General features: G+C 41.3%; 1 pseudogene; it reads left to right on the top strand.

Annotated features, from left to right (window-relative positions):
• Positions 1-10,000, top strand: part of LOC123731865 (cGMP-specific 3',5'-cyclic phosphodiesterase-like) — a 32,338-nt pseudogene that overhangs the window by 10,367 nt on the left and 11,971 nt on the right.

Genomic DNA, 10,000 nt, shown 5'->3' with positions numbered 1-10,000 from the left:
TTATATGTTGACTATATAGAGTATGTATACTTTACTATATGTTGGGCGACAGGTAGCCTAGCGACAGGTAGCCTAGCGACAGGTAGCCTAGCGACAGGTAGCCTAGCGACAGGTAGCCTAGCGACAGGTGACAGGTAGCCTAGCCACAGGTAGCCTAGCCACAGGTAGCCTAGCCACAGGTAGCCTAGCGACAGGTAGCCTAGTGGTTAGAGCGTTGGGCCAGTAACCAAAAGGTTGCTGGATCGAATCCCCCCGAGCTGACAAGGTAAAAATATCTGTCGTTCTGCCTCCTGAACAAGGCAGTTAAACCCCACTGTTCCCCCGGTAACACCGTCATTGTAAATAAGAATTTTGTTCTTAACTGACTTTCCTCGTTAAATAAAGGTATACATATATATATATATACACACGACCGTGCAAAAGTTTGGGTCACTTAGAAATGTCCTTGTTTTCCATGAAAACATACATGAACTGAGTTGCAAAATGAATAGGAAATATAGACAAGACGTTAACAAGGTTATAAATAATGATTTTTTTAACTGAAATAATAATTGTGTCCTTCAAACTTTGCTTTCTGTCAAAGAATCCTCCATTTGCAACGATTTACAGCCTTTGCAGACCCTTTGGCATTCTAGTTGTCAATTTGTTGAGGTAATCTAAAGAGATTTCACCCCAATGCTTCCTGAAGCACCTCCCACAAGTTGGATTGGCTTGATGGGCATTTCTTACGTACCATACGGTCAAGCTGCTTCCACAACAGCTCAATAGGGTTGAGATCCGGTGACTGTGCTGGCCACTCCATTATAGACAGAATACCAGCTGACTGCTTCTTCCCTAAATAGTTCTGGCATAGTTTGGAGCTGTGCTTTGGGTCGTTGTCCTGTTGTAGGAGCAAATTGGCTCCAATTTAAGCGCCGTCCACAGGGTATGGCATGGCGTTGCAAAATGGAGTGATAACCTTCCTTCTTCAAGATCCCTTTCACCCTGTACAAATCTCCCACTTTACCACCACCAAAACACCCCCAGACCATCACATTGCCTCCACCATGCTTCACAGATGGCGTCAAACACTCCTCCAGCATCTTTTCAATTTGTTCTGCGTCTCACGAATGTTCTTCTTTGTGATCCGAACACCTCAAACTTAGATTCATCTGTCCATAACACTTTTTTTCCCCCAATCTTCCTCTGTCCAGCATCTGTGTTCTTTTGCCCATCTTAATCTTTTATTTTTATTGGCCAGTCTGAGTTATGGCTTTTTCTATTGCAACTCTGCCTAGAAGGTCAGAATCCCGGAGTCGCCTCTTCACTGTTGACATTGAGACTGGTGTTTTGTGGGTAATATTTAATGAAGCTGCCAGTTGAGGACTTGTGAGGCGTCTGTTTTCTCAAACTAGACACTCTAATGTACTTGTCCTCTTGCTCAGTTGTGCACCGGGGCCTCCCACTCCTCTTTCTGTTCTGGTTAGAGCCAGTTTGTGCTGTTCTGTGAAGGGACTAGTACACAGCGTTGTATGATATCTTCAGTTTATTGGTAATTTCTCGCATGGAATAGCCTTCATTTCTCAGAACAAGAATAGACTGACGAGTTTCAGAAGAAAGTTATTTGTTTCTGGCCATTTTGAGCCTGTAATCGAACCCACAAATGCTGCTGCTCCAGATACTCAACTAGTCTAAAGAAGGTCAGTTTTATTGCTTCTTTAATCAGTACAACAGTGTTTCAGCTGTTCTAACATAATTGCAAAAGGGTTTTCTAATGATCAATTAGCCTTTTAAAATGATAAACTTGGATTAGCGAACACAACGTGCCATTGGAACACAGGAGTGATGGTTGCTGATAATGGGCCTCTGTTCGCCTCTGTAGATATTCCATATTAAAAATCAGCCGTTTCCAGCTACAATAGTCATTTACAACATTAACAATGTCTACACTGTATTTCTGATCAATTTAATGTTATTTTAATAGACAAAATGTTTTGCTTTTCTTAAAAAAAAACACAGACATTTCTAAGTGACCCCCAACTTTTGAACTGTCGCATATATGTAGGGGTACAGGATAGATAATAGACAGTATACTGTAGGTAGGGGTAAAGGATAGATAATAGACAGTAACAGCAGTATACTGTAGGTAGGGGTAAAGGATAGATAATAGACAGTATACTGTAGGTAGGGGTAAAGGATAGATAATAGACAGTAACAGCAGTATACTGTAGGTAGGGGTAAAGGATAGATAATAGACAGTAACAGCAGTATACTGTAGGTAGGGGTAAAGGATAGATAATAGACAGTAACAGCAGTATACTGTAGGTAGGGGTAAAGGATAGATAATAGACAGTAACAGCAGTATACTGTAGGTAGGGGTAAAGGATAGATAATAGACAGTAACAGCAGTATACTGTAGGTAGGGGTAAAGGATAGATAATAGACAGTAACAGCAGTATACTGTAGGTAGGGGTAAAGGATAGATAATAGACAGTAACAGCAGTATACTGTAGGTAGGGGTACAGGATAGATAATAGACAGTAACAGCAGTATACTGTAGGTAGGGGTAAAGGATAGATGATAGACAGTAACAGCAGTAGGTAGGGGTAAAGGATAGATAATAGACAGTAACAGCAGTAGGTAGGGGTAAAAAATAGATAATAGACAGTAACAGCAGTAGGTAGGGGTAAAGGATAGATAATAGACAGTAACAGCAGTTTACTGTAGGTAGGGGTAAAGGATAGATAATAGACAGTAACAGCAGTTTACTGTAGGTAGGGGTACAGGATAGATAATAGACAGTAACAGCAGTATACTGTAGGTAGGGGTAAAGGATAGATGATAGACAGTAACAGCAGTAGGTAGGGGTAAAGGATAGATAATAGACAGTAACAGCAGTAGGTAGGGGTAAAAAATAGATAATAGACAGTAACAGCAGTAGGTAGGGGTAAAGGATAGATAATAGACAGTAACAGCAGTTTACTGTAGGTAGGGCTAAAGGATAGATAATAGACAGTAACAGCAGTATACTGTAGGTAGGGGTAAAGGATAGATAATAGACAGTAACAGCAGTAGGTAGGGGTAAAGGATAGATAATAGACAGTAACAGCAGTATACTGTAGGTAGGGGGATAGATAATAGACAGTAACAGCAGTAGGTAGGGGTAAAGGATAGATAATAGACAGTAACAGCAGTATACTGTAGGTAGGGGTAAAGGATAGATAATAGACAGTAACAGCAGTATACTGTAGGTAGGGGTAAAGGATAGATAATAGACAGTAACAGCAGTAGGTAGGGGTAAATGATAGATAATAGACAGTAACAGCAGTTTACTGTAGGTAGGGGTAAAGGATAGATAATAGACAGTAACAGCAGTATACTGTAGGTAGGGGTAAAGGATAGATAATAGACAGTAACAGCAGTATACTGTAGGTAGGGGGTAAAGGATAGATAATAGACAGTAACAGCAGTATACTGTAGGTAGGGGTAAAGGATAGATAATAGACAGTAACAGCAGTATACTGTAGGTAGGGGTAAAGGATAGATAATAGACAGTAACAGCAGTATACTGTAGGTAGGGGTGAAGGATAGATAATAGACAGTAACAGCAGTATACTGTAGGTAGGGGTAAAGGATAGATAATAGACAGTAACAGCAGTAGGTAGGGGTACAGGATAGATAATAGACAGTAACAGCAGTATACTGTAGGTAGGGGTACAGGATAGATAATAGACAGTAACAGCAGTATACTGTAGGTAGGGGTACAGGATAGATAATAGACAGTAACAGCAGTATACTGTAGGTAGGGGTAAAGGATAGATAATAGACAGTAACAACAGTAGGTAGGGGTAAAGGATAGATAATAGACAGTAACAGCAGTATACTGTAGGTAGGGGGTAAAGGATAGATAATAGACAGTAACAGCAGTATACTGTAGGTAGGGGTAAAGGATAGATAATAGACAGTAACAGCAGTAGGTAGGGGTAAAGGATAGATAATAGACAGTAACAGCAGTATACTGTAGGTAGGGGTAAAGGATAGATAATAGACAGTAACAGCAGTATACTGTAGGTAGGGGTAAAGGATAGATAATAGCCAGTAACAACAGTAGGTAGGGGTAAAAAATAGATAATAGACAGTAACAGCAGTATACTGTAGGTAGGGGTAAAGGATAGATAATAGACAGTATACTGTAGGTAGGGGTAAAGGATAGATAATAGACAGTAACAGCAGTATACTATAGGTAGGGGTAAAGGATAGATAATAGACAGTAACAGCAGTATACTGTAGGTAGGGGTAAAGGATAGATAATAGACAGTAACAGCAGTATACTGTAGGTAGGGGTACAGGATAGATAATAGACAGTAACAGCAGTATACTGTAGGTAGGGGTAAAGGATAGATAATAGACAGTATACTGTAGGTAGGGGTAAAGGATAGATAATAGACAGTAACAGCAGTTTACTGTAGGTAGGGGGATAGATAATAGACAGTAACAGCAGTATACTGTAGGTAGGGGTACAGGATAGATAATAGACAGTAACAGCAGTATACTGTAGGTAGGGGTAAAGGATAGATGATAGACAGTAACAGCAGTAGGTAGGGGTAAAGGATAGATAATAGACAGTAACAGCAGTAGGTAGGGGTAAAAAATAGATAATAGACAGTAACAGCAGTAGGTAGGGGTAAAGGATAGATAATAGACAGTAACAGCAGTATACTGTAGGTAGGGGTACAGGATAGATAATAGACAGTAACAGCAGTATACTGTAGGTAGGGGTAAAGGATAGATAATAGACAGTAACAGCAGTAGGTAGGGGTAAAGGATAGATAATAGACAGTAACAGCAGTAGGTAGGGGTAAAGGATAGATAATAGACAGTAACAGCAGTAGGTAGGGGTAAAAAATAGATAATAGACAGTAACAGCAGTATACTGTAGGTAGGGGGTAAAGGATAGATAATAGACAGTAACAGCAGTATACTGTAGGTAGGGGTAAAGGATAGATAATAGACAGTAACAGCAGTTTACTGTAGGTAGGGCTAAAGGATAGATAATAGACAGTAACAGCAGTATACTGTAGGTAGGGGTAAAGGATAGATAATAGACAGTAACAGCAGTTTACTGTAGGTAGGGGTACAGGATAGATAATAGACAGTAACAGCAGTATACTGTAGGTAGGGGTAAAGGATAGATGATAGACAGTAACAGCAGTAGGTAGGGGTAAAGGATAGATAATAGACAGTAACAGCAGTAGGTAGGGGTAAAAAATAGATAATAGACAGTAACAGCAGTAGGTAGGGGTAAAGGATAGATAATAGACAGTAACAGCAGTTTACTGTAGGTAGGGCTAAAGGATAGATAATAGACAGTAACAGCAGTATACTGTAGGTAGGGGTAAAGGATAGATAATAGACAGTAACAGCAGTAGGTAGGGGTAAAGGATAGATAATAGCCAGTAACAGCAGTAGGTAGGGGTAAAGGATAGATAATAGACAGTAACAGCAGTATACTGTAGGTAGGGGTAAAGGATAGATAATAGACAGTAACAGCAGTATACTGTAGGTAGGGGTAAAGGATAGATAATAGACATATACTGTAGGTAGGGGTAAAGGATAGATAATAGACAGTAACAGCAGTATACTGTAGGTAGGGGTAAAGGATAGATAATAGACAGTAACAGCAGTATACTGTAGGTAGGGGTAAAGGATAGATAATAGACAGTAACAGCAGTATACTGTAGGTAGGGGTAAAGGATAGATAATAGACAGTAACAGCAGTAGGTAGGGGTAAATGATAGATAATAGACAGTAACAGCAGTATACTGTAGGTAGGGGTAAAGGATAGATGATAGACAGTATCAGCAGTAGGTAGGGGTAAAGGATAGTTAATAGACAGTAACAGCAGTATACTGTAGGTAGGGGGATAGATAATAGACAGTAACAGCAGTATACTGTAGGTAGGGGTACAGGATAGATAATAGACAGTAACAGCAGTATACTGTAGGTAGGGGTAAAGGATAGATAATAGACAGTAACAGCAGTATACTGTAGGTAGGGGTAAAGGATAGATAATAGACAGTATACTGTAGGTAGGGGTAAAGGATAGTTAATAGACAGTAACAGCAGTAGGTAGGGGTAAAGGATAGATAATAGACAGTAACAGCAGTAGGTAGGGGTAAAGGATAGATAATAGACAGTAACAGCAGTATACTGTAGGTAGGGGCTAAAGGATAGATAATAGACAGTAACAGCAGTATACTGTAGGTAGGGGTAAAGGATAGATAATAGACAGTAACAGCAGTAGGTAGGGGTAAAGGATAGATAATAGACAGTAACAGCAGTAGGTAGGGGTAAAGGATAGATAATAGACAGTAACAGCAGTTTACTGTAGGTAGGGGTAAAGGATAGATAATAGACAGTAACAGCAGTAGGTAGGGGTAAAGGATAGATAATAGACAGTAACAGCAGTATACTGTAGGTAGGGGTAAAGGATAGATAATAGACAGTATACTGTAGGTAGGGGTAAAGGATAGATAATAGACAGTAACAGCAGTATACTGTAGGTAGGGGTAAAGGATAGATAATAGACAGTAACAGCAGTATACTGTAGGTAGGGGTAAAGGATAGATAATAGACAGTAACAGCAGTATACTGTAGGTAGGGCTAAAGGATAGATAATAGACAGTAACAGCAGTATACTGTAGGTAGGGGTAAAGGATAGATAATAGACAGTAACAGCAGTATACTGTAGGTAGGGGTAAAGGATAGATAATAGACAGTAGCAGCAGTATACTGTAGGTAGGGGTAAAGGATAGATAATAGACAGTAGCAGCAGTATACTGTAGGTAGGGTAAAGGATAGATAATAGACAGTAACAGCAGTATACTGTAGGTAGGGGTAAAGGATAGATAATAGACAGTAACAGCAGTATACTGTAGGTAGGGGTAAAGGATAGATAATAGACAGTAACAGCAGTATACTGTAGGTAGGGGTAAAGGATAGATAATAGACAGTAACAGCAGTATACTGTAGGTAGGGGTAAAGGATAGATAATAGACAGTAACAGCAGTATACTGTAGGTAGGGGTAAAGGATAGATAATAGACAGTAACAGCAGTATACTGTAGGTAGGGGTAAAGGATAGATAATAGACAGTAACAGCAGTATACTGTAGGTAGGGGTAAAGGATAGATAATAGACAGTAACAGCAGTATACTGTAGGTAGGGGTAAAGGATAGATAATAGACAGTAACAGCAGTATACTGTAGGTAGGGGTAAAGGATAGATAATAGACAGTAGCAGCAGTATACTGTAGGTAGGGGTAAAGGATAGATAATAGACAGTAGCAGCAGTATGTGTGATGAGAGGGGTACAGGATAGATAATAGACAGTAACAGCAGTATACTGTAGGTAGGGGGTAAAGGATAGATAATAGACAGTAACAGCAGTATACTGTAGGTAGGGGTAAAGGATAGATAATAGACAGTAACAGCAGTATACTGTAGGTAGGGGTAAAGGATAGATAATAGACAGTAACAGCAGTATACTGTAGGTAGGGGTAAAGGATAGATAATAGACAGTAACAGCAGTATACTGTAGGTAGGGGTAAAGGATAGATAATAGACAGTAACAGCAGTATACTGTAGGTAGGGGGATAGATAATAGACAGTAACAGCAGTATACTGTAGGTAGGGGGATAGATAATAGACAGTAACAGCAGTATACTGTAGGTAGGGGTAAAGGATAGATAATAGACAGTAACAGCAGTATACTGTAGGTAGGGGTAAAGGATAGATAATAGACAGTAACAGCAGTATACTGTAGGTAGGGGTAAAGGATAGATAATAGACAGTAACAGCAGTATACTGTAGGTAGGGGGATAGATAATAGACAGTAACAGCAGTATACTGTAGGTAGGGGTAAAGGACAGATAATAGACAGTAACAGCAGTATACTGTAGGTAGGGGTAAAGGATAGATAATAGACAGTAACAGCAGTAGGTAGGGGTACAGGATAGATAATAGACAGTAACAGCAGTAGGTAGGGGTAAAGGATAGATAATAGACAGTAACAGCAGTATACTGTAGGTAGGGGTAAAGGATAGATAATAGCCAGTAACAACAGTAGGTAGGGGTAAAGGATAGATAATAGACAGTAACAGCAGTATACTGTAGGTAGGGGTAAAGGATAGATAATAGACAGTAACAGCAGTAGGTAGGGGTACAGGATAGATAATAGACAGTAACAGCAGTATACTGTAGGTAGGGGTACAGGATAGATAATAGACAGTAACAGCAGTATACTGTAGGTAGGGGTAAAGGATAGATGATAGACAGTAACAGCAGTAGGTAGGGGTAAAGGATAGATAATAGACAGTAACAGCAGTATACTGTAGGTAGGGGTAAAAAATAGATAATAGACAGTAACAGCAGTAGGTAGGGGTAAAGGATAGATAATAGACAGTAACAGCAGTATACTGTAGGTAGGGGTAAAGGATAGATAATAGACAGTAACAGCAGTATACTGTAGGTAGGGGTAAAGGATAGATAATAGACAGTAACAGCAGTATACTGTAGGTAGGGGTAAAGGATAGATAATAGACAATAGCAGCAGTATACTGTAGGTAGGGGTAAAGGATAGATTATAGACAGTAACAGCAGTAGGTAGGGGTAAAGGATAGATAATAGACAGTAACAGCAGTATACTGTAGGTAGGGGTAAAGGATAGATAATAGACAGTAACAGCAGTAGGTAGGGGTAAAGGATAGATAATAGACAGTAACAGCAGTATACTGTAGGTAGGGGTAAAGGATAGATAATAGACAGTAGCAGCAGTATACTGTAGGTAGGGGTGAAGGATAGATAATAGACAGTAACAGCAGTATGTGTGATGAGAGGGGTCAGTGCAGATTGTCTGGGTCGCTGTTTGGTTTACTAACTAACTGTTTAGCAGTTTTATGACCTGGGGGTAGAAGCCTGTCCAGGGTCCTGTTGCCGTGCTGTAGCAGAGAGAACCAGCCATGACTACGGTGGCCGGAGTCTATTTTTAGGGCCTTCCTCTGACACCGCCTGGTATAGAGGTGCTGGAGGGCAGGGAGCTCTGCCCCAGTTTACCATGTGATTAACCATCTCTGACACCACCTGGTATAGAGGTCCTGGAGGGCAGGGAGCTCTGCCCCAGTTTACCATGTGGTCATACATCTCTGACACCGCCTGGTATAGAGGTCCTGGAGGGCAGGGAGCTCTGCCACAGTTTACCATGTGTTTATACATCTCTGACACCGCCTGGTATAGAGGTCCTGGAAGGCAGGGAACTCTGCCCCAGTGTACCATGTGGTCATACATCTCTGACACCGCCTGGTATAGAGGTCCTGGAAGACAGGGAGCTCTGCCCCAGTGTACCATGTGGTCATACATCTCTGACACCGCCTGGTATAGAGGTCCTGGAGGGCAGGGAGCTCTGCCCCAGTTTACCATGTGATTATACATCTCTGACACCGCCTGGTATAGAGGTCCTGGAGGGCAGGGAGCTCTGCCCCAGTTTACCATGTGATTATACATCTCTGACACCGCCTGGTATAGAGGTCCTGGAGGGCAGGGAGCTCTGCCCCAGTTTACCATGTGATTAACCATCTCTGACACCGCCTGGTATAGAGGTCCTGGAGGGCAGGGAGCTCTGCCCCAGTTTACCATGTGATTATACCTCTCTGACACCACCTGGTATAGAGGTCCTGGAGGGCAGGGAGCTCTGCCCCAGTTTACCATGTGATAATACATCTCTGACACCGCCTGGTATAGAGGTCCTGGAAGGCAGGGAACTCTGCCCCAGTGTACCATGTGGTCATACATCTCTGACACCGCCTGGTATAGAGGTCCTGGAAGACAGGGAGCTCTGCCCCAGTGTACCATGTGGTCATACATCTCTGACACCGCCTGGTATAGAGGTCCTGGAGGGCAGGGAGCTCTGCCCCAGTTTACCATGTGATTATACATCTCTGACACCGCCTGGTATAGAGGTCCTGG

This window comes from Salmo salar, unplaced genomic scaffold, assembly GCF_905237065.1.
Source record: "Salmo salar unplaced genomic scaffold, Ssal_v3.1, whole genome shotgun sequence".
In the NCBI taxonomy this organism is placed as follows: domain Eukaryota; kingdom Metazoa; phylum Chordata; class Actinopteri; order Salmoniformes; family Salmonidae; genus Salmo; species Salmo salar.
This window is presented reverse-complemented; position numbering and strand designations above follow the sequence as displayed.